Source organism: Canis aureus, chromosome 20, assembly GCF_053574225.1.
Source record: "Canis aureus isolate CA01 chromosome 20, VMU_Caureus_v.1.0, whole genome shotgun sequence".
In the NCBI taxonomy this organism is placed as follows: domain Eukaryota; kingdom Metazoa; phylum Chordata; class Mammalia; order Carnivora; family Canidae; genus Canis; species Canis aureus.
Genome location: NC_135630.1, coordinates 54,228,250 through 54,253,354, shown reverse-complemented (window position 1 = coordinate 54,253,354; position 25,105 = coordinate 54,228,250). Strand labels below are relative to the sequence as shown.

Here is a 25,105-nt window from a genome sequence, read left to right as displayed (position 1 = left end):
CAAACTATTTCTGCATCTCTCTAATCTTCCTTGGAATGCTGCATGAAGTTATTTTTACTTTGTTTGTTTGCTTTGGTTTGAGTAAAATTCAGTACCTTCAAAGTTTCCCTTAATATCATCTAACCTTAACACAAGCATCTATTTCCTTCATGAATTTCTGAAACCTGCAATATGTATTTCTATTTCCATGGGACTAAAGAGAAACCTCGCCATAAAATAATTCTCAGCATATGTGCATAGGGTAAAAATGGTGGAGAAGTAGACAGGAGGAATCATCTATTTAGAGATACAGTATAGTTTTCTTTCCTTTAAAATAGTAGCCTAATTGAACAGAATACTTAAAAATAAATTCAGTTAAACTGAATTTATAGACAGATTATAAAAGTAAACATCAATTACAATGTAAGTTAATGCTAATAAAAATAAAAGAATTTAGAATTGACATATTCTAAAAATAATCTTCCTGTTAAAATGAAACAAAAATCAAAATTGCAAGGCTTATTGCCATGTATTTCACTGTGGAGAATGCTTCTTGAAGTTTAATTCTTTAGCGAATTTCATTTACAGATCACCCTTCCAGCAAAGTTTTCTACTTGCCAATAAACACCAAGGAATGTCTCCTTTCTATGTCCAGACCAGATTGCTACCCCCTTTCTTATCTGCCCAATTAGCTTTATAGGCCTCAGCTATCACCAGCCTAACTACCTTGGAGCTCCTAGATGAAAGTTTCTTATCCTAGGCTGTTCTATTCATCAGGAATCTAGCAAAATGTAGGTTTGAATAGTTTCGTATGAAACACCTCCCACTCAACTGATTTGTGGTCCCTAATGAACCATAAGCTGATGGACAATTATTCATTTGGCTGAGGCCCATGGAACGTTTAAAGGGTACTCGGGATCTCATAAGGCTGCATATGTGACTTCCATTTAAGTTTAGATACAAGATTTCTAACACGAGCAAGAAATATAACAAGACTTTAACTGGAATCACTGTGAAAGAACAACTATGACTTGAATTCCAACTTCTCTGTGATTGGTGTGCAGAGATACCAAAAAATAATAAGGTTAAAAATTTCCTACATTTAGAAAAACAACAGTGAGTTACATTAAGTGGGAACTTTGCAGCTTTAAACCATAATCACAATGTATTACAACTAAGCAGGCTCTGCATTTTTTAAGATCTTAACACATTTTTTAAGCTTTTTGCAAAAATTTAAACTATTATTATACATTACTTAAAATTAAAATATCTAGGGGCACCTGGGTGGCTCAGTCAGTTACAACAATTGCCTTCAGCTCGGGTCATGGTCTCAGGGTCCTGGGATGGAGCCCCACATCGGGCTTCCTGCTCAGTGGGGAGTCTGTTTCTCCCTCTCCTGCTGCTCCCCTACTTTTGCTCTCTCTCTCTCTCTTTCTCTGTAAAATAAATGAATAAAATCTTTTAAAAGATCAAATAAAATCAAAATATCTAGAAATAAAAGGTGACAGTGAAAATTTATTTCTCAAAACAAATAGAAAAAGAATATAGCTTTCTAAAATCTTGTGATTACAAAAATGCTGTTTAGGTTGTATAAGGTCATCAGAGCACATTTCCTGGTAAGCACTTCTTAAATATCTCTGGCACAATTCATTTTCAAGTAACTAGATGATCAGAAATCTTCCTAAGATGAGAGGATGCATGTTTAGTAATTGAAGACATCACTTAAATTTTTATTGCCTGGAGTTACCTTTAGTTTCATCTGATGCAGCATCCCTGGTTAGAGTGTAAAGCACAAAGATGAGCACAGAACAAAATGAGAAGCAGCACCCCTTAAATATTTAGCAGATTTCCTCCAAAGCATCCCTTCTATCCAGGGTAGGCCATGGACATGGAGAATTTCTGGGCACAGCTATACACTAAGGTCTAAACACAGATGCTTGATCTCCTCAGTTGAGAACAAGGATTGTTTTGTTGTTGTTTTATTTTGTGTAGTTTGGGAGTGAGGACACTATTTTTCAAGGTTATGCGACCAGGTCACTATTATGGATTTAAGCATGCCGCCAGTGAAATGTACTAAAATAACATCTGTTATTGATTGACAAATTGAAAAATATAAGGCTTACTTCAGTAAGATAGTAATATATCCCTCACCCTCAACCCCACTGTCTGCTACCATTAAATGACAAAAATAATTATGCATGTCCTGGGGAACACCAACTTTTTAAAGATGAGAAGGAATAAAAGAAAGAAAGTGGGAAATAAAACAATAAAAAGGGGGATCCCTGGATGGCTCAGCAGTTTACTGCCTCCCTTAGGCCCAGGGCGTCACCCTGGAGTCTCAGTATCGAGTCCCCATCGGGCTCCCTGCATGGAGCCTGCTTCTCCCTCTGCCTGTCTCTCTCTCTCTCTCTCTCTCTCTCTGTGTCTCTCATGAATAAAAAAATAAAATTATATTAAAAAAAAAACAATGAAAAGGGCCTAAAATTTTTATTTCTATTCCTTTTTTTTTTTTTTTTTTTTGGCATGCTCTTGGGCTGAATCTGAAATAAAATCTACCTTTACATGGAAGTAATAATGTGATACATATATTCTACTTTACAATGATTCACAAGGTGAGTAGTATGAGTAGTTAGGAGAAGCTTTAAAGAATGAGAATATCTGGGCTCATCTCTAACATCTAAAAGCTTGACTACCCCTTTCCCCCACCCCATTTTTTAATTACTAATAAATAGAATGGGTTGCTTCACTGAATAATTATAACATTCAGAATTGCAATACATCTTACCAGCATATTGAACTTACTCTGCTTGATTCTTTACACTGTAACTCACTTCTACTAGAATGGTGTGCTAGTTTTTGCAAATCAAAATATTGGCTTTAATTTTAAAATTTTGGATCTTGGAAATATTCTCCTGAAATCAGCTCAATATCACATATCTGAAAACATTTTGATAATGGTGGGCATAATCAAAACATCATGCTGATGTTATTGCTCATTAAAACATGTCTATTTTTGTCGCAGTTTGTATATTTATTCTTAAAAATTTATTTCTCAATGAATAGACAAGCTTCAGGGTCCTGTAATATTTCTATCATAAGCATTACTGCTGTGCATAGTAACCAAGGTTCAGAAGACCCAATGCCACAAAAAAATGTTGCCCACACTATTTTAACGGGGAATCAGAAGAAGCCATTACAGTAAATTGGAAGTTGGAGGAAGTTACTAGAATGAAGCTCATTCTCATTAACATTCGAATAAACAAAAGATGGTCTATAGTTTGATTAAATTGAGAAAATTATTTGAACTACAAAGAGCATATTTACTTTCTGCCATTGGAGAAAATAGATAAATTATTTTTGGTTTTAAAATATTAACAGTGATTCAGGTTTTTTCATTTTATGTGAAAACAATTGCACTTTGATTAATTCTTGTACTTTTAAAGAAACAGAGATTTTGCATTTGGAAATTGGAGAATCTTTAATATTCAAGTAGAAAAATATCTTCTAAAATAGATCAATGAATGTGAGTCATCATAAGTTAACCACTTAATGTGATATAAATGATTTCAGGTTTCTAAATTGAGTCAAGTCAATGGCCCCAGAAAATCAACCAATCAAAACAAAACCAAGAATCTACTTCTTATATTACATTATACCCATTCAATGAATAAAATACTAGTCAACTAAAAAAATCCCTATTGTATACTCAAATATTATTTTGAAATATTCATTTAAAAATCTATTTGAGAGAGAGAGCACAAGCAAGGAGTAGAGGAGGGGAAGAGAGAGAGGGAAAGAATCTCAAGCAGCCTTCTCACTGAGCACAGAGCATGCTGGATCCCATAACCTTGAGATCATGACCTGAGATGAAATCAAGAGTTGATGCTCAACCAACTGAGCCACCCAGGTGCCCAGGAATTATTCACTTGAGACATTTTGAGTACTAAAAGGAATTTGCTTTAAGAAATTTTTTCTTATGATCTTTTTCTCAACTATTTGAAATGGTTCATATGAACCCTTCTCTTGACCAACCCATGTTCTGTAGTTAATATACTCAAATATCAAGTATAACCAAGAATGTATACATACCATCGAGCATGGTCTGGTCTGCTTTGCAGACTCAGCCTTATTTTAAGTGGCACTGGCTGTGAATAGGAAATGCTCAAACAAGCTGAATCTGATCCAGAATCTGTCATGAAGAGAAAACACCTGGAGCTAAAGTGTTTCTTTATTCCTGTCCTGATGCAAAACAACCAAAGAATTCCAAATATGGAAGAGACAAAGAAGAAAAATCAGGAGGCTCTTCTACCTAGCTTTGCCTCTTTCCCCTTTGTATCAAGCCTGTCTCCCCCAAGATGGAACCAATGAGTGCTTTAACGCTTCCACGTGCCGCCGTGAATATAACTACTCTCAAGGAAGAAGATGAAACAAGATGATCTAGATTCTGGATCAAGTGTGATATTTTCACCCCAGTACACTGGAGCTAAAATTACCTGGGAACTTCAAAAAATTAATAAAGATTCCAATTCTGGCTTTACAAGCTGTTTTAAAAGGTCTAGGGGTTTGTAAGATGTCAGGTTTTGTTCAGTTTGGTCTTTGTTTTTTAGTTTTCTCCAAGTTCTTCTGCTCAGTCAGATCTGGGAACGCCTTGAAAGTATGGAGACATCTTTAAAGTATATGCAAGAATATTCATACTTTTCAAGGGAGAAAATATATTTTTTTAGCAAAGTGTTGCTATACAGAATTTTTATATTATCTTGATGACTTGAGAAGGTATTTTGAGGAGGGGGAACTTCCTGGCATCTCTGAAATTATGATGTGAAGGGAGGTCCTTGCTCTGCTTTCTAAAATGTGTGTTCTTGCTTTCACATAGCATGCCTGGACCCTTATTAAATCTTGGATTCAAAAAATAAGTCTGTAAACTGCTTATCATCCCTTGTAGAGGACAGGCTACAAGAAAAACAAAGCTGTTTCGAATGTTAGCTGCATCTCCTCTCTTAGCTCCATGAACTGGGGAAAAATATCACACCTCTTGGATCTTTGTTTAGCCACTAAATGCAGATATTCATATGCATCTCATGACATTGTCCCAAGAATAAAGCAAGCTGTTGTAGAATGCTTGGCCTTGTAGCTGTATCATAAATATAACTAGCATTCATTTTTAAAGCATGTACCCTTAGAGCAGTAATCTTTTGAACCAAAGCAACATCCTCTTTTTCAGTGTTCCCCATCTTGTGTTATTACCCTTCAAAGATGCTGTGAAAAATAAGGCTCTATGAACAAGTTGTTTGGCAAATACTGAAGAACTCATTCTCATTTAAATATTCATAATAAACAGATTAGAAATCTTGAGATGTTTTCATGAAGACAGACTTTATTTAACCCATCATTTCTTAAACATATGTAACAAGGGGACCCTTATCCACATGGGGTACCTTTTAATATTCTGGAAATAATTTCCCCAAAAATACGCTTAGAGAAAAGATCTTCCTATTATGACTAATGTCTCAACAACACCTATGGTTTTTCTTTTAGGTTACTTGAGACAGGCTAAAATCAAATTTCAAGGTATAAAATGTAATTATGTGTAGGTATTATTTAGATCCACGTTGTGATCCCTCCAATATACAGATTACATGTATGGCTATTGTGCAGCCACTTTTTTTTTCCTGTTTGCATGTAGGGGTGAATATATATGGGTGTGTGTTTGTATGAGACTGTGTTTATAAGTGTGTGTGAGATTGTATGTGTGTGAATACAGAATTAGGAATTTCTTTATGTAGCTACTGTATCAAGTTGTGAATGATATATGAAGTGTTCAATAGAGAAGGTACTGCTATGCTGTTTTAATCTTTATCTCATGTGATAAATATAGATTTAGTAAATCTTAGGGAGCCTATCAATTTAAACATCAGATTAGAGCACACATTTAAGATAAAGTCTTTTAAATTCCATTCTTTTAAATTCCCCACATTCTCTTCTGCTCCTCAGAGTTTACCTCCACTGACTGGTATTTTCTCAGATAACCAGTTTATTTATAAAACCCAAAGAACCGAAAATTATGTTGCACACAAAGCAATATTTAGGTTCTTTCAACATTTGAGGCAAAGGAACAAGAGATTTGACTTCCTCCAAGACCAACTTAGGGTCACTGCTTGTTTGTTTTCCTTTACATGGGCACTCTAGCCTTCCTTAACGTCCAATTTGCCTTCAATCAGTAGGTATTTAAACTACAGGAGGAGTGCAGCCAAAATAAGCCATCCTTCTGCCAGTTCCAAAGTCTCCTTTCCTCCCACTCTCTCTGGGTTTCCTCTTATAACTTTACCCTTCGTTTAGTCCATGGAACTTGCCTGGGCCTTCTAAGGGACATTTAATGTTAGCAAGTTATTACTCATTTTAAACAAAGTGGCAGAGTCACCGTTCCTAGAGAAGGCAATTGTTGGCAGAAAAGCAAGAAAGGAACAGAAGAAGAACAAGCCTTCTTCTTACTTTGTCCTTGTTCATAATGGTTTCCTACTGATTCTACTGAAAATTTGGATTGCTAGGGAAAGGATAATCCCTTACCTACTTCCCTTTTAATATAAAGATGGTAGGTAGATAGATTGATAGATGATAGATAGATGATGATGATATGATGATAGATAGATAGATAGATAGATAGATAGATAGATAGATAGATAGAGTCTGTGTAAGTGTGTGTGCACTTGTCTTTTAAAGGATGAATACATATAGTACAGAGAAGGTCAAATTCATAGTCTAAAAAAAATCATTTGGCATGGTTGTTTCTGTCTAAAGCTGTAGAAAGTGCATCTCCCATTTAAGGAAGCTCTGCTCCATGCCCTTGCCTTCCATTCCCTTCCCTAAGCAATATGTCCAGATTTATCCATATTCCAATCTGTCTCCAAAACTCAAGTTCTGCACGTTCTCTTGCCCGAACACAAACTTTAACAAAAAAGGGCTGTTAAACACACAATCTATTAAGTCTCACCAAAGACACTTTAACTTACTTTAATTTAAGCATCTGACTGAAGGTACCTTGGTTTTCCTTTCTGATTTCTGCCCCTCAGCACCCCTTTTCGTTTCCCAACTCACCCATGGCAATCATGAACTACAGCATTTAGGAGTGAGAAACTTCCCTAAAGACACATCCAAAAATGATTTTTTCTCATATCAAGAGCCCTTTAAAATTCTTTTTTAAAATAACACTTTGAAAAAAATAACATCTGTTTAAATCCTTTTATCATGATTTAAACACATTTTCAGTTATCACATTTTTTCTTTTTTTTTTCCTTTTTTTTTAAAGTTCTTTTTATACCTGTTACCATGGACACAATGTTGCTTGCCTCAGAGTCTAATTAAAATGGTTACTTGTTCAGCCAGGGAATTAGAGAATAATCACGTGTTGGGGGAGTGGTTTCAAAATCTGAGGAAACTATTGTTTAGCTTCTCTTGATAGAAATGCTTCTCCTCTATCAAAATCTTCTATCCATTTTACTAAGAGTGTTTTGACTAATAAATTCCTAAATAGACCCAACATATACTATGCAGACCTGTAGGCCAGATTTTAATCTTATATGCTTCTGGCCTTTGGGCAGGTTTCCATGGGTTATAAAGCAAGGATCTGGTACATGTATATAGGAGTGTGTGGGGGCAGGGAGAGTAAGGACCTTGTCCTGCTAAATTATTGAATACATAATATCTCATCTACTGTAAAATTTAGGGAAAAAATGATGGAGAAATTTCCTAGGTTTCAACCCATCTTCCAATGAAACCACTCTTCTCTTTTTATGTAGTTGATATCCTTATATTGGAAAGGAAATATATATGGTTGATTTCCTTATACTGTTTTTTGTTGTTGTTGTTATTGTTGTTGAGAGAAAAATCAAATATTTTAAAATAGCCAAACTCTTGTTTAAATTTAATTATGATAGTAGGTTTGTCTAATACATCATCAGGTAAACATGCATGCATTTAAAACTGAATAAGTGAGAAATAATTTATTTTTCTTCTTCAATAACAGCACTTCTAAGAACACAGTTTTGACAATGTTGACTACCAGGGTACTTAGAATAGACAATAATAATGCAGAAAGTTACCATGGTTTTCCAACAAGGATATAAATCCAGTGTTAAAAATTTCCAGAGCTGGAGAGATTTTGCTATTTTTACCTTTCACAGTCCACTCACTTTTGCAGCTTTTATCATTCACTATCTTAGTGTAGTCTCTATGTTGTTTAGTATCTTATTAGAGATAGCTGAAAGGTATTCAGATTATTTAGTATAAGCTCCCATCTCTTAAAATTAAGCATGAATTTGACCTGATAAAATATTGTGATTATTATGTTATGATGTTGTTAAATGAAGTGCATAAAAATATGAGATTCTATTGAACAACAATGCAGTAAGAGTAGTGACAAAGCAACGCAAGGCTAGTTGGAAGTTGACCAGATGGTGTGACAGGAAGTTAGAATTCTGGTTCCAATAACTATTAGGCTCTGTGCTGATCCGTCATTTGCCCTCCCTAAAAGAAAAGGGTTGGGTCCATAGTCTCTATGTTTCCTTCCACCTCCAACAATCTGTGATAGTTCAAGTTTTCCAACAGCATTTAAATCATACCTCTTAAACTGCCAGTGATTGAGACTGGCAATTAAGTATAACATTTTCCTGAACCATAGTCTTACTCACAGATTTGGGAAATTAGTTATTGAAAATCCAGAAGGGAATTTTCTGTTTGGCAAAGCAAAATGTCCTTTAGTTTTATGATAAACTGTGAGACTTCAGAAGACTTGTTTGGTTATGGTAGTGGGTTTTGAGTTCTAACCCCCAAATCTCTGAATACCAATTTCTTTGTCATTAAGGTAATAGGCAGAAAATGTTTAAGACTTTTTGGAACTAAGACTGCTTAATACGTAAATAAAAGTCCAAATGAAAGAATTAAATAATTGATAATTATAGGAATTACAAATATAGACATTCAAAAAGACAAGAAATTTAGATAAATTATTTTCTTCTTCATCAATCCACCTGAATTATCATAAGGAAGGATAGTCATCTCAGAGTAAAAAATAAGTCAGCATTGGTCTGAAGTCAAGAATACAGTTATAGATGGCCCAAGTCTTCTGATTTGTTTTTCCCTTTGCTTAATGACCATATTTATCAGGCAGTGATTTTCATAGAACATATATGTAGCTACAAACTCAGAGTGTCCATGATTGCCTGGAGTAATTTTACTCTTTGTTTAGATTATAAATATTTCTGTTTTTTCTCAGTAGATCTAGGAAAAAAAGGAACAACATATTACACTTACTTTTGCTTTTTTCATAGTCTACATCTTCTAAAAAGTTGATCCACTTATTTAGTGGACAAAGAACCTCTTCTCCGTTCCACTCTTACAACAAGAAAAAAAAAAATTAAAAGACTTTAGCCAGACAGATACAGAAGTAAATAGCCCCCAGGATAATGGGGAATATCATAAAAACCAGAACTCATGGCTGAAGTTTGAAAAGGGAAATAGAGGGCAATTTGAGATGACACAGATCTTAGATCATGCAAAGTCTTACAGGTGACTTAAAAGATTTGGTATGTATACTAAGAACAATGGATTCTTCCAGAGGAAAATCATGGGAAAGGTAATGGCATTGTTAAGTTTGTATTTTGAAAACACAACTCTGTCTTCCTGATGAGAATGATCCAGTGGCCTACGTAAGAGATGGTGGTACTGTGGGGCTAGGAAAGTGGCAGTGATGAAAGAGAAAGCTAAACACATTAAAGAAATATTTAAGAGGTAAAAGTGTCTGGTCTTAATAATATGGTGGGTGGGAATGATGGTAGTGATAACAATTACTCCAAGATTTCTTCTGAAACATATTGGATAATAGTGTTATTCACTAAGGATAACTTATCATAAGGATAAGTTTGGCTTTTGACATGATTAAATTGAGTTCCTTCTGGAACTTAATCAGGAAATTCAAATAGACGATTAGATATAAAGATCTAAAAAACAGAAGAAAGTTCTAGACAGACATTTGAAGGACATTGGCTTATGGGTAATAACTGAAATACCTTGTCTTGGATGATATTTCCCAGGTGAAAAGAGGGTCCAATACTGAGTCTTGAGAGACCCCAGAAAGACTGAGATAAGCTGTAAAGGAGATGAGGGAAAGTATAGTATAATACAGTTAAGAGGAGAAAATAAGCCAGTTTTGGTACAGTTTGCAAATTTTATTCATCTGTTCAATAAATATATATGTTAAGTACTATACTATAATATAATATTACTAGAGGTGCTAGGGATTCGGAAAGAAAAGTAAAACACAGTCTGTGACAACTCTGCTTTAATAAAAATCTAAGCATTTCTCTTAAGAGAATCAAGTTAGAAAATAAGAAGGTTGACATCAACTTAATCATATGAAAATACTCATAACATGTCTTATTCTCAGATATATTTCACTTCACAGGACATCTCTATTTTTATGAGAATGCATTATTTGACCAGTAAAGAGAAGACTGTAGTTTAAAAAAATAAAAAAATAAAAAAATAAAACAAAACATTATACTACTTTGACCTTTTCGATATTCTATATTTTGATTGGCTGGATTTGAATATCTCATCATGTCCATCCAAGTAAGGGCAAGACTGTAAACACTATGAACTTGACTAGTCAGCCAGCCAATCAAATTATAGAGTGTTGTAAAGGTCAAAGCAATACAATATGCTACTATAATTTACATAACATATGTGCAGCATTACAAGTCCAATATTTCATCCCTCAGACAAGGATTGAGCAAGAACATAAAAAAGGATGACATGAATGCATTTTCTTAACAATACACCCAGAAAAACATCCTTGAGATTTCCAAGATAGCTACTAAAGAAGAAGAAAGAAAGAAAGAAGAAAGAAAGAAAGAAAGAAAGAAAGAAAGAAAGAAAGAAGGAAGGAAGGAAGGAAGGAAGGAAGGAAGGAAGGAAGGAAGGAAGGAAGGAAGGAAGGAAAGAAAGAAAGAAAGAAAGAAAGAAAGAAAGAAAGAAAGAAAGAAACTCATTAGAGTTGATTCGAGTCAAATGGTAGGATATAGAAAGTTCTCAGAGACGTTCCAAGAAAGTGGGAGGGAAGCAAGAGATGCATTGATCTGAAAGTCAAGAGACAGATTCTACACTCTTGTTCTGCTACTAACCAGTTATAAGACTTTTAAAGGTTATTGAAATTTGGGGCATTATTAATACTTTTTTTTATCCTTTGAAGGAGAAGTACACTCATAATTACTGATTTCAATAGCATTAGGTGATGGGATCTTTAAAGTATGCAGCAGGAAGTAGAAAGCTATCCCTCCCTTCAAAGTGAATGTGATCTCATGGGACATAAGATAAGCAAATAAGCAATGATTTAGGTAGTGATAGAAGAAACATCTCAGCATAGGCCTGCTCGCAGTTGGCTCTTGTTCGACAATGCTTCTGTTAGTGTGGAAAGATCTTCATTTATACATAAGATGTCGAGTGTCAGTAGAGTCAATTCCCAAAGACCTAATGGTTGTGGACATTTAAATTCTAGGCCAAAGTAATAGTTCAGGATTCAACAATGAGGTAATAGGAGGCATATTAATGCTGAAAATGACATGATTCACATTATAAACTTCTAAAATCTGTCCATAAAATCTGCCTATTATTATGGGGGGAAAAGTAGCTGCTACTATTCCATTCTTGTTAACATTTTCTAGACAGAAAGTGATCTGTTGTGATTTTTTTTCCCTCTTGAAATGCAATTATAGATTTTGAAATAAACATTCATTAAAATGTTGAGAAAGTAGAGAACAGCAGTGTACCCAGTATGAGTTTTAAAAACCTGCACTTTCTAGGTCAATCATAGAAATATTAAAGACTAACAAATCAAAAATAATTTGCTACAAGTAACAAGTCAAGTTAGTTATGAGAATGTTAAGTGAATGTTCAGAGGAATAATACATTTTCTTTTAAAAGTAACTCAACTTTGTGAATTTATAATTTCGCAAGCCAAATCAAGAGTGAAACCACTGAGCAATAAGTGAAAGAATCCACTTAGCTAATTTCGATCAATCAAAATGATGGGAAAAGGACATTTAAAATTAAACAACTATTTCTAATTGCTGAAAATGACTACCTGGTGGTCAAAAAACATGCTACATACGTTCAATACACAGAATAGGTTTTCAAAAGTACATTCAGAACCTCTTTTGGTCTTTTTTACCTTGTATTAATCACTTTAAATATGTATTAAAAGCAGATAACTAAAATGATCCTTATTTTTATTCTATAGTTAGTTTGTGGTTATTTATTGCTCACCCAAATCACATCTGTTCTTTGGGAATAATCTTGGTATTTCCATCCTCACAACTTCAAAAATCTCTTTCTTTCAAAGGTTCTAGCAAGTATCCAAAATTTCTAAAATATAAAAACTAAAATCATTGAAACAAATGAAGTTTACCTATAATGATATATATGGAAATGCATTTAAAAGGGTATAGAAAATAATCTCTAGGGAATGAATTTTTAACAATTGTTTAAGATGAAGGATTTTTTTGTGATGTTAGCAAAGGTAGTTCCCCAAACTCATATCCTTAACTCAACCAGTTAATAAAGAATCATATTAACCCATGTAGAGATGACTAATACATTAAATACTTTTCAAAATATAAGGGACCTTTGAAGTGATTCAATAGAGCAATTATCTTATTTTACAGATGAATACATTGAAGTGGGAGAGGCCATGTGACTTGTTCAAAGTCACACATCTAATTAGTTGCAGAGCTCAAAAATATTCCAAAAACTTTCCATCTCAATTTTCCCCTGGGTAAAACCAAATGCCTTACAATGGCCTCCAAAACAGTGTCAGTCGAGGTCCTTGCAGAAGTTGATGATACACACGAGTTTAACCCGAAGAGAGTTTAATAATGGGACCATTTACAGAGGCGTTGATTAGGGGTAAGGAAACCAATGGTGGAAGTAAAGCATTCAGGAAATAGCAGTAATGAGATGCCATGATTGCTCTTAGTTTTGAAGGGGAAAAGGGAATAAAACACTGTTGCCAGAGTCCAGAGGGAACTTGGGGGCCGTGGATGAAGGACTGTCTGATAGACTATGTAAGTGGATTGCAGCCACTGACAAAATCAACACACCGCAAGAAGAGGGTGGGGGGAACGGGAATGCTCCATCCTGCCTTTCCTCCAATCTCCTGGTAGTGCTTGTATCTGATGAACTTAAGTCACGGCTGCTTTGAACCTAGAGAAGGCTGTTCACAGAAGTCAGCCTTTGGGGGCTGACGGCATTGCAGAGAAGGGAAAAGGGACCAGGAATGGGTAAATGACATTGGATCATCAGCTTAGTAATCCCCATGCCAAATATTATATTTTATCATTTTATAATCTAGCAAGCATGTGTAGAAAAAACCCGACACTATGTCAATCTAATTGATCATTTACTCAGTACTTTGGCACGTGTTGGCTATCAGTGTTTGAGACAAACTTGCAAGTTGGGCATGTTGGTGTCTTCATAAAATCATGATCTCCAGTCCCATCTGGGTACTCAGTGCTATTATCTGGAACTCGAGTCGACACTCTTTGTCCTACTCCTCAGTGACTATTTTCATTCTCCCTCATTCTCATCAGATCTCTGACCAAAGAACTCCCTATCTCACCAACCAATGACTTTACCACCTTGTTCATAGAGCAAATAGAAGCTCTCAGATGGGATGCGTGCTTTTTAGATATTACATCACCATAACATTCACATTTTACCTTTCTTTGCTTCCTCTGCTCCCTTGCAAATCTAGTCTCATTACTTGCACTTTAAATCCTAGCTCTACTGCTTTATTGCCTTCTTTCTCTCTCTCTTCACTTCTCCATCCCTATCTTGAATGTCACCATGCCACTTGCTTCTCACAAACATTGAAATAAATTCAATCTCGGCAATCACTTAAAAAGAAAACTACTGACGACTCTGTTGTTCAGAAAGAGTGATGATACTTATCATAAAAAATGATCTCCAAAATCTCACTGCCTGGGTGTTTTTACACAATAAGAGTTGATTTCTTAACACGACACAGTTCAGTGCAATGAAGTTCCACATAAGGACTTTCCATTCTGTGTTTATTCTACTGTGCAGGGCCGGGAAAAAGCCATTCTATCCTGTGCAAGTAGACAGCAGGGAAGAAAATGACTGTGAAGGATCTCACGAGAGTACTTAGGAGACGGGCCTGAGATACTGACACCATTTTCACACGCATCCCACTGGCCAGACTGTAGTCACATGGAACCACCTAATCACAGAGGAGGCTGTGAGCCAAGACCGGTTTTGTACTGATTTTCTATGGCAGTCGCAACAAATTGCCACAAATTTTATTCCTTAAAACAGCATAGATTTATTATCCTACCATTCTGGTGGTCAGAAGTCCAACCTGGGTTTCATTAGTCTGAAATCAAGATGCCATTAGGGCTGTGTTCCTTTCTGACAGCTCTAGGTATGATTCTATTATCCCGTCCTTTCTGGTTTCTAGACATGACCTAAGCTTTGGCTTGTGACCCCCTTTCACCATTTTCAAAACAAGAACTTTTGCATCTCTCTGACCTTTTTTCTCACTGACCACAGCCAGGAAAGTTGTCTGCTTTTAAGGACTCATGTAATTAGATTGGACTCATCTAGAAAATCCAGGATAATCTCCAATTTCAAGATTTATATTCTTAATTATGCCTGCAAGCTTGCTCTGTGGAGCACTACTATGTTGTCTACCACACATTTAAAGAACACATTCCATTGAAATTGTCACAATTTGTTTCAAATTTCTCTCTAGTTTCCTTTATAGCCAAACTTCTAAAGTCTTTTCTATATTCACAGTCTTCAATCCATTTCTCTCCTACCCACTTATTTTTTTAAATATTTTATTTATTTATTAGAGAGAGAGAATGGGGGGGGGAGGGCATAAGTGGTGGGGAGGCACAGAGGGAAGGGATAAGCAGACAAATCACTGAGTGTGGAGCCCTTTGTGGGCTTGATCCCAGGACCCTGAGATCATGACCTGAGCCCAAAGCAGATACTTAACTGACTGAGCCACTCAGGAGTGCCTCTCCTATTCACTTAGAAAACCTTAGCGCTGCAGACTATTGTGTCCACACTCCACAGCAATAGTTTCTCCCAGTGTTACCAAGATCTACTTGCTGATTCATCCCAGAGCCATCTCTTTGCTCTTACACAATACCATTGGGTGTTAATAATGCACCTTACCTGCTGTGCCCTTTTCTCTTGACTTTCCTGTTACCTATCATTGAGCTGTATCTCAGGCTCCATTAAGGATATTGCTTCCTCTATTTATGTTTTAAGTATTTTTTACTTTTTACTGATACTCTCTTAGGCTCGCATACAGATGGCATATTTCCCAAACTTGACATACAAATAATACACGTTTTAATTTTCTACTTGAGACCCATCCACCCTACTCAGCAAGCTGTTTGAGGTCACTCCAGTGGGAGCTTCCTGCACTCCCACTGCATGCTCAATCCAAACTTGTCTAGGGACTAAAATCCATTGAACACTTCTAGGGTATGAGCTTTTCATACAAACAATCTCATTTAATATTCTTTTTTTTAAGGTTTTATTTATTTATTCATGAGAGACACAGAGAGAGAGAGAGGCAGAGACATAGGCAGAGGGAGAAGCAGGCTCCATGCAGGGAGCCCAATATGGGACTCAGTTCCGGGACTCCAGGATCACTCCCTAGCCCAAGGCAGCTACTCAACCGCTGAGCCACCCGGACATCCCTCTCATTTAATATTCTTAGCAATCCTATGAGGTAGGTACTTTTATTATCCTTATTTCAGAGCAGAATAAATTGAAATCCAGCAGGATTAATGAATTTGCTTAAGGTCAGATAGCAAAAGAATGATTTTGGTAAAGAAGAAATAATGTTCCTAAAGAGAGGGGAGATAACTTATTCTTTGTCAAATCACATGACACATTTTAAAACAGGCCTTTTTAATTAATTAACTAATTACTTATTTTTTGGAAGGGGAGAAGGGAGAGCAGAGAACTCACAATGAGATTTCAGGTAAAAATCTTAACCACCCCCACCTTTGTGCTTCAGTTGACAGCCTGTCTCTAGAAATGCGGTAGATGTAGAGGTAAATATAGTAAGTAATTCTAGCCCCTGCCCTCAGTTTAGTTAGTGACTCCAAGTTGTGTGTTGAATGCACACTTTACGAAAAACATTGTGACTTTAACCTGCCCTCAAGTATGGCTTTGGTGGTAAAAGTCCCCGGCCTGAGTTCTAAATAAACACAAAATATTTTTTTTTTCCGCTTTGCATGGAGTATGGTGATCGAAGTAGAGAGCAAGGTCCTGAAACCTTTGGGCAACCATGTGGAGAGGAAGCACCTGCCAGCCCACCGTGGGCAGTAGCCCGGCACAGCAGGTGTCTGTCTACCTTCTAGGCTCCGCACGACCTGCTCTCTCTCATTTGCACACACTCTCTCTCTCTTTGTCTCATTTAGTTTTCCTCATTTCCCCTCTCTTCTCCTCCTGCTATTCCTCTTTCCCCTTTCTCTTGCTTTCTCCCTCTCCTCTCCTGAGATGGAGTTTCAGTTTCGGTTAGCATTTAGAATGAATCTTGCTTGCTCTGATCTGGTTAATCCATTCTGACTGTGAGGTTCATTCGGCAGTAGTATAACTCTTCAGAAAGATTGCAGGATAATGAGGACCAAGTGACCCTGAAAGCTGCGCTGTCAGGGGCTGATGAGCCAACTTGATAACCTAACTTAAAATTTAACATTTTAAAAATATGTGCTTCTCATCTGGAAAACATATTAAATCTCTAGTAAGGAGTTTTAATATTTTGGGGTTATGTGTTAGAAGATTTAAGACTTCTTACATATTCCGCTTGGATAGCATGAAAACCCAAACCAAATAAAAAAATTAAAAACCCCCATTGAATGGTTGAAATGCATGTCTATGACTGTGATCTTTCAACAGAGGCATTTGAAGAAGGTATTTCTAAACTGCTCTTGTTATTTGACTCTGACCATTGCAATCAAGGAAGCCATCGCCAAAGCAATAACCCCCATCTTTATCATGTTTTAATCTCTTCTTAACCTCTTTCACACTTAGAAAGCATCTTCTTTGCTATTAACTATGTTAATATCTGTCTCCTCCATCTTTATAAGAAGCTCCATGAAAACACAGAAATGGTTACTTTTCTTCCTATATCCTGGCACCTAGCACAGGACCTAACCTATACTGTTAAGTAACCTGCCAATACTCAATCTGAAAGCTTCTTTCAAGAAACTAAATTGAGTATATGTTTCATATCATCACCCTGTTGAGGTCTACATGTGTGAATACAGTGTATGGGAATGAGTGAATGGGAACAACTTCATGAGAGCTCAGAGAGTTTATTAGGAAAACATGATCATTTCAACAGTAGTCAAGACCAAAAAATCTGATTATGTATTTCCTAATATACAACATTTCAGGATTTAGGAACCTTTGCAAATGGCAGATGTTTCCTCTATATTCCTGAAAGCCACTGAGCTTGCCATAGAGAGAAAAGAAATAACTAAAAAAATTTTCCATTTATACACATTCTGCAACTTTATAATTTTATTCCTTCATTCATATATAAATATAGTTTTTAAATGCAAGGTAAAATAGTAGATGGAGGAAATACTCATAACTTCACTCTTCAGAGGGTGTGATATTTTGGAAACACTATTCTATGTATGATTCTTCTGCTTCTGGGATCCCAAAGATGTAATGTGGTCCCGAAGACCCTCCCTAGGCTGCTATCTACCGCCTTACCTCATTTCACCTGTGTCAGTTTCTCAAACTCCAAGTGATCCTAATCATTGTAGAACACACATTGGTGCCCAAATAGAATACTCTTTCTTCAAATCTCTGCTAGTTAACTCTTGCTGTTTCTCCATATCTTAATTACTCATAAATGCTGAAAAAATACTTTACTTATCCTTCTTCTCCAGGTCAAATATGTTATCATATGCTCTCACTTTTCTGCACAAATTCTTATTCTAAGCACAATAGCTCTTTCCATTTCCTTCTGTGATAATTTGATCAATGTCTATTTCTACCACTAGTCTGAAAGCTCCATGTAGGCAGAGAGTACTTACAACATGTATTGAAAGAATGTGGAAGTGCAAAACCAGCAGATGATATCTCCTAGCTCTACATTTTACTGGGTTTTAAAATCTAGATTTAGTCTATTTAACAGCAACGATTTAAAGTCAAACAAACAAAAACGGCGAGAAAATGGATCATTTATGATAAATGCTTCACATTAGGTCAACATGCAGAGCGTGAATTGTATTTTTTATCTATTCATGAATGTTTGGTACTGTACAAAAATCACAGTGATCTATCTAATATATCTGTTATTCAATTTACCACCTTTTTAAATCTTTGTTTCTAAAGTTGTCCCATTGCATCCGAACCCCGTGCTAACACCTAAAGATTGGAACTAGCAGAAATCAATAATAAGGCATAATTCAGTTACCATATTCACTTGAACTTCTGAATTCATTCATTCATTTATATACTAACACACTCAAAAATTAAATATTTAGCACCTAGGATACAACATACCATATGGATAGCAAGAATGTCTTGATATACTAAGCACATAAAAAGTTCTTATTTTCCACCACTCCTTGATTTAACTTAGAACTTAAGATAATCTCATAAATTGTTGCAACAAAGCCAGTGTGATGAGTCATGCTAGCTGCTTAAACTAAGCATGAGAATTTCAGAAGCAGGGATCATTGCTCGTAGAGACTTTGGAAAGAGATGTCAAGATGGTAGTGTTTGCACTGTCCACTATGGAACTGAAGAGGTTTTGCTGGATTAAAAAAAAATCAGGCAGGGAAAAAAAAAAAAAACAAAAAAAAACAATTCAGGCAGAGAGTATGACATTAACCAAAGGGAGGAGGCCAGAGGTCTCAATGGGCAGCATGAGGAATCCAGTTGAACTGATGAGTAACAATCCAGAGCAATTAAAGGTAACACTGGAGAGGAAGACTGACTCATGTGCCAAGGGTCTTGCATTAAGGTGACAACACTTTGTGTTGCCCATGAGTGTCCGTTTTATGCCTCATACATCCTACCTGGTTTAGTTTTTGAAAATGCTATTCCCAAAATAGTTATAAATAGAACTCCTTTATAAGTCTACCAAATATTAGAACCAATTTATTAATCAGTCAATTAATACTTTAAAGCTTATGTGCTTTTATAACTTTAGCATCCCATTTGACTCGTAGATCTGTCTCTACTTAGAAAACAAATCAGAAAACTCTACTAGCAAAGATGTTTCTATAGTTGCTTCTTAGGAGTGAGACAATGAGAAAAAAAACCTCTGTAAGCCTGTTTCCTGATGGGTTAATATCTTATACCGCATCTTGGATATTAAATATAAAATGTATGGAACATAGCTGTACTCAACATATGTTAGTTTTCTGATTCTTTTCATTAAAAAACCACTCTAAGTTCCTCTTACCAAATGTTTCTCAAATTCAGAAATATAGTCATTTAATACATAGCATATTTTTCTAAATAATGGTATTTATAGCTGCATTTATAGAAATGGAATTCTGTGTTTATAAAAATGGAATTCCATGATCAAATCCACTTAGATAAAAGTGCATTTCATCGTGCTTTTTGTTATGGCATGATGTTTGGGCCCACCTCCACCCCCAAATTCGTATGTTGAAGCCCTAACCCTGAATGTGCTGGTATCTGGAGGTGAGGCATTTGAGAGGGAATTAAGGTTAGATTATGTCATGAGGGTGGGATCCTCATAATGGAATGACTGTTTTTATAGGCAGGGCAAGAGGGGGATCTCTGAGAAAAGGCCATGTGAGCACACAATGAGGAGACAGCAGTCTGCAAGCCAGGAATCTGCCCACATCTTGATCTTGCTCTTCCAAGCCTCCAGAGCTGTGAGAAATAAATGTGTGTTGTTTAACCCACACAGTACAGTCTACGGTATTTTTGTTATAGCAGCTAGAGCTGACTAAGACAATCTTGGATAAACTTACTAAAGATTCACAATAAGCATTACCCAGGCTTTGAAGTGTTCAGAAATAAATTTATTTAAACTTTGGTAACTCCATCTGCCAAATCTATTAGATCATGGAACTCTTTTGCCAAGTAGAATAAAAAGACATCATGTAGGAAAAAAACGTATCCCAAATTATTGTGGGAACTATTGTGAGACTTATTCCAATGTTGACTCCTATTAGTATAAATAACCAGTTAATTGGAGATATTAGTCAGGAGTCATGAATGCAAGTGATTAGGATTTTATTTGTCTGTATTCTACGTAGCTGAGTGGTTTTTGTGGAGTAGGATAAATGGGATAATTCATCCCTAGACTTTAGGGACCATAACACAATGAACCTGAACTCAAGTGCATCCAAACTACAATTTATCATGCCCCTTGTTGTTAAGGAGGTGAATATATAAAAATACTCCAGAACCGATAGCTCTTTTCATTTCTCCCAGCTATTTAAAGAAATAAAATTTCCAATTGCCCCTCACAGCCTATTCTGGGGTATCCCTTTCCAGAGCAGTCCTCAATTGAGATGTTTTTGCTAAAGGTTCAACTCAACTCTACCGCTTTTATTCGAGTGCGTTCCTTTGTGTTTGGTCTGTCACAGACACCCAGAACAACTGCTGAGCATCCTTCTCATAAATGTTTCATATACTTGACGACAGTATTTATCCCTTAGTTTCCGCATGTTTGGATTTTATTCAATATCTTTTTGGTTGATGTGGAGGAAAGGGAGATGGCACTTATGTTTCATACTCCACATTGCTGCCAGCTCTATCGAAAACACAAATTGATAATGTCAGTCCCTGCTTAAAATCCTCTAGTGATTTCCCACTGACTCCAAAGTTAAAGCCAACCTTTATAACATAGGCCAAGAGATCTTTCATCTGGCCTCTGTTTGACATTCTACCTGAATTCTTAATAATAATCTACTTCCACTCCAATCCCACACCAGAAGAATTTGTGAGATAGGCCATACTGTTTACATCTTTATCCTTTCATGGGATTCTGTTTTCTCTACCTAGAATGCACTCCCCCACCCCCGCCGCCGTCGCCTTCTTTAATTTAATGATTACCCATGCTAGAAGACTTGGCTTAAATTACAGTCAAGTGAAATGTTTTTTGTTCCCATCAGGCAGAGGTGTTCACTCCCTTTATGCTGCCCCATGTCTGAGCTGATTTCTTTTGTTGACCTTGTAACCTTGAAGTATAATTATGCATTCACCTGCATTTTTCCTCTACTGCACACTGACGATGTTGACAACAGGGTATGCTTAACTCACACGTTCAGAATGATAGCTGATGAAGAGGAAGGGGTTGTTTTTCTCTTGAAACCAAAATTCCAGGGATAGGTAGTCCAGAGTGAGTACTGCAGCTCAATGACACCAGTAGGGAGTGGACCCATCCCATCAGCCTTCAGGTCTCCATCATTATCCTAATTGCCTAATAGGCACAGATGGCTTCTTTGCTCCCAGATATCACATCCACAAACTTGGCAAGAAAAAGGAAGGGAAACAAAGCAAGAAGGTCCTGGAGTTGGCAACACAGTTTCCTAAAAAACCGTACAAGCCTCCCGCTTACATCTTGTTGCCCCAATTGGATTACGATCCCCTTATTACAATAGAATTAGGGATGGCATGTATGTTGGATTGGATATATTTTTCCCCTTAAGAAAGTAAAGGTGTGAGTAGCAAAGAAGAAAGGCAGATGATGCAGGTCCCTAGCAGGGTTTGCTACAGAGATTCCATCTTCATTGCCCTGATTTATACTTACCTCTACTCTGTGCTCAATGATTATTAGAGGAATAAAACACAAAATGACCAAAATCTAGTTTGTGTGTTTTTTTAATTATACTTCTTAATTTAATATTCCCTAAAGCATATGTCTGCTTTCTACCAAGGGCTCATAATTTTGAAGTGATGGTTTCTGACTTTGCTTTTTCCTTTTATAGAATTTTAGTAAGATAAAAGGCATTCTCCTTGTTTTAGACTTCCCTTGTCTTAACCTTGCAGAGTGAAAACTTTGAAGAAATTGCCCGCGCAACCACAATTAAAAATATTAATTCTGGGATCCCTGGGTGGCGCAGCGGTTTGGCGCCTGCCTTTGGCCCAGGGCGCGATCCTGGAGACCCGGGATCGAATCCCACGTCGGGCTCCCGGTGCATGGAGCCTGCTTCTCCCTCTGCCTTTGTCTCTGCTCGCCCCTCTCTCTCTCTCTCTCTGTGACTATCATAAATTAAAAAAAAAAAAAAAATATATATTAATTCTAAACTTTTATTGAAGGAATCCATTTTTGTCACTTAATGAATGGGCACTGATATAGTCATATGACAAAAAAAATAATTTGGGGGATTCTAAGCTGTTTTATAGAAAGTATTTTTCTTTTTTGTTTAATATCACTTCTTGTAATTAAAATGAAAAGGGAAAGCATAAATGTACTTTAAAATACACCCATTTAGTTAAAGTCAGTACTTGGGTAGGCCAAAAATACAGGTGTTTTTTTTTTTTTTTATTCTGCTCCCCATGTCCATTTTTTTTTTACCCATCTCCATTTTTTTCTAGCAACTCTCCCAAATCCCATTTATTTATTCATTTTTTTAAAAAAGTGTTTGCTAAACATCTACTATATGCTGTCACTGTTCTAAATATTTATGAATATTTATGAATATACTATATATTTATGAATAAACTATATAAGAGATAACTGTATTTTAGATCATCTTTATGTAAACAAACTCTTGTCTAAGTTGCTTGGACTTTCCTTATTACATAACTCAATGATCAATTATCTGTCCTCATGCCATTTGAACTGTCAGGAATATTTTGACACTTTTGACCACTACTTCCATCTTAAAACACCCTCTATATGTGGCTTCCAGGTCGCCACTTTCCCTTGAAGTCATCATGTTTATATCCTCTCAGTCTCATTTTTCAGTTATTTCTCAACTCCCCAAGCCCAAAATAAATAGTAGAGGCATACAAGACTCAACTCTGAGATCTTTTTTTTTTTTCCCCTCATCTACTCAGTTTTTTTTAGATGAGTTTATCTAATCTTAAGGCTTTAGGTAATCTCTACATGCCAACAATATCACAAATTATATCTTAATTCTGGTTTTATATATCCAAATGTCTACCTAACATATCTATTTGATGCTAATGGGACATATCAAATCCAACATGTAAAATCACAGTCCTGATCCCTGTTCATCTATCCTCAAATCTGCTTTTCCCAAATCTACTTTTTCCATAGTGGTTCTCATCTCAGTAAATGGCAATTCAATGTTTTTGGTTGTACAAGCTTAAACGCATAGTCTTTCTACTTGGTCTTTTCTTTCTATCATACTCACCTTCATCCATCAGCAAATCCTATTGGCTTAAACTTTAAATATTCAAATCTAACCATTTCTCACTATGTCCATTACTACCACCCTGGTCTAAGCCATCAATATCATTTGCCTGCACAGTTATATATTTGTCTGTGTAATACATTTGCACAAGTTGTCTAATTGGTCTCCCTGATGGAAACATCACCCACTGTAGCATCATCTCAACACAGCAATCAGAGTAATACTAGTACAAATGACTCAGATGTTACTCATTGTTTTAAAACTCTTTGATAACTTTCCTCTCATGCATAGGAAAAGCCAAAGCCCTTATAATGCCCTATGTGTTATATTGATTTTTATTTTTTAAAGATTTATCCACTTATTTTTAGAAGGGTGAGGGGCAAAGAGTCTTAAACAGACTCTATGCTCAGTGCAAACCCAGACGCAGGGCTCAATCTCATGACTTGAGCCAAAACCAATAGCTAGACACTTAACCAACCAACCAACTACATTTCTAACTTCACCTGCTATGATGACTCTTATCTTGCTGCAGGGATACTGGCTTCTTTCTTATGTCCTGGCTTTTAGGATTCCAAGACTCCTCATTTCAAAGCCCTTTTACTTTCTGTTCCTTCCCCCAAAAATACGTAACTATCTACCTGGTTCCCTTCTTGATTTTCTACAATTCTTTGCTCAAATGACACCTTCTCAGTGATAACCCTTATAAAATTACCAATGACCACCTCATCCTGAACTTGGCACTCTTCATACTTATTTTGGGTTGTTTTCCCCTATTACATTTATTTATTTGTTTATTTATTTATGACTTTATTTATTTATTCCTGAGAAACACAGAGAGAGACAGAGGCAGAGGGAGATGCAGGTTCCCTATGGGGAGCCTGATGTGGGACTCGATCCCAGGGCCCCAGGATCATGATCTGAACCAAAGGCAGATGCTCAACCACTGAGCCCCTCAGGTGCCTCTTCTCTACTACATTTATTAAAACCCAAACAACAAACCAAACATATATTTATGGTTGCTCTTATTTGTCTGTCTAGCCATTTTAGATGTCAATTTCATGATGGCGGTAACTTGTCTGTTTTGTTTATTAATATATCCTCACAGCTAGAATGGTGCTCTGCATATAATAGAAACTCAGTAATTTTTTTCAAATAAGAATAGATGAATAAACCAAAGCATAATATATAAATAACACTATAATATGTTCTTAACAACAACAACAAAAAACATTCAGTCTTCTATATTATGAGTATTAGATTTTTGCCCATAAAATGATTCAAATAAAAAGACATCAAGAAGTCTTTAAATTCAGATGTTTCATAAAGCTTACAGTCTACCTTTCTCTTTTAATAAATGACTAGGACTCAGGTATACAACAGCATACAAAAATAGAAACTGTATCTATCAATAATCAAAAGAGGACAATCAAAGAAACATGTGCTGACTAAATATGTCTTTTCTCCTTATAGTGTCTATCACAGCTTAAATACTACTTTAGTTTCTATGGTCTCATAGGTTATAATTTTCTTTTTATTAGAATAAGAATGTTTTAAATGGCTCCTTTTATGCGATGAGAAGGTATTTGCTGATCATTTAAAATAGCTTACAAAGATAAATATATGTTAAATGGTTTTCTATTTAAAACTTAGAAATAACCCTCAAAGACCAGACAGTAATTACTCTTAATAACAAATTAAACTATTAC

The 25,105-nt window shown here is 36.0% G+C and overlaps 1 long non-coding RNA gene across 1 annotated transcript; it reads right to left on the bottom strand.

Moving 5' to 3' along the window:
* Positions 1-1,260: 1,260 nt before the first annotated feature.
* LOC144291821 (uncharacterized) lies at positions 1,261-12,404 on the bottom strand. The gene is made up of 4 exons (XR_013359374.1): positions 12,295-12,404; positions 10,041-10,119; positions 9,286-9,366; positions 1,261-1,415 (listed from the first exon to the last, which is right to left on the bottom strand). It is a non-coding gene; the product is annotated as an uncharacterized LOC144291821 (long non-coding RNA).
* Between the last annotated feature and the right edge of the window lie 12,701 nt (positions 12,405-25,105).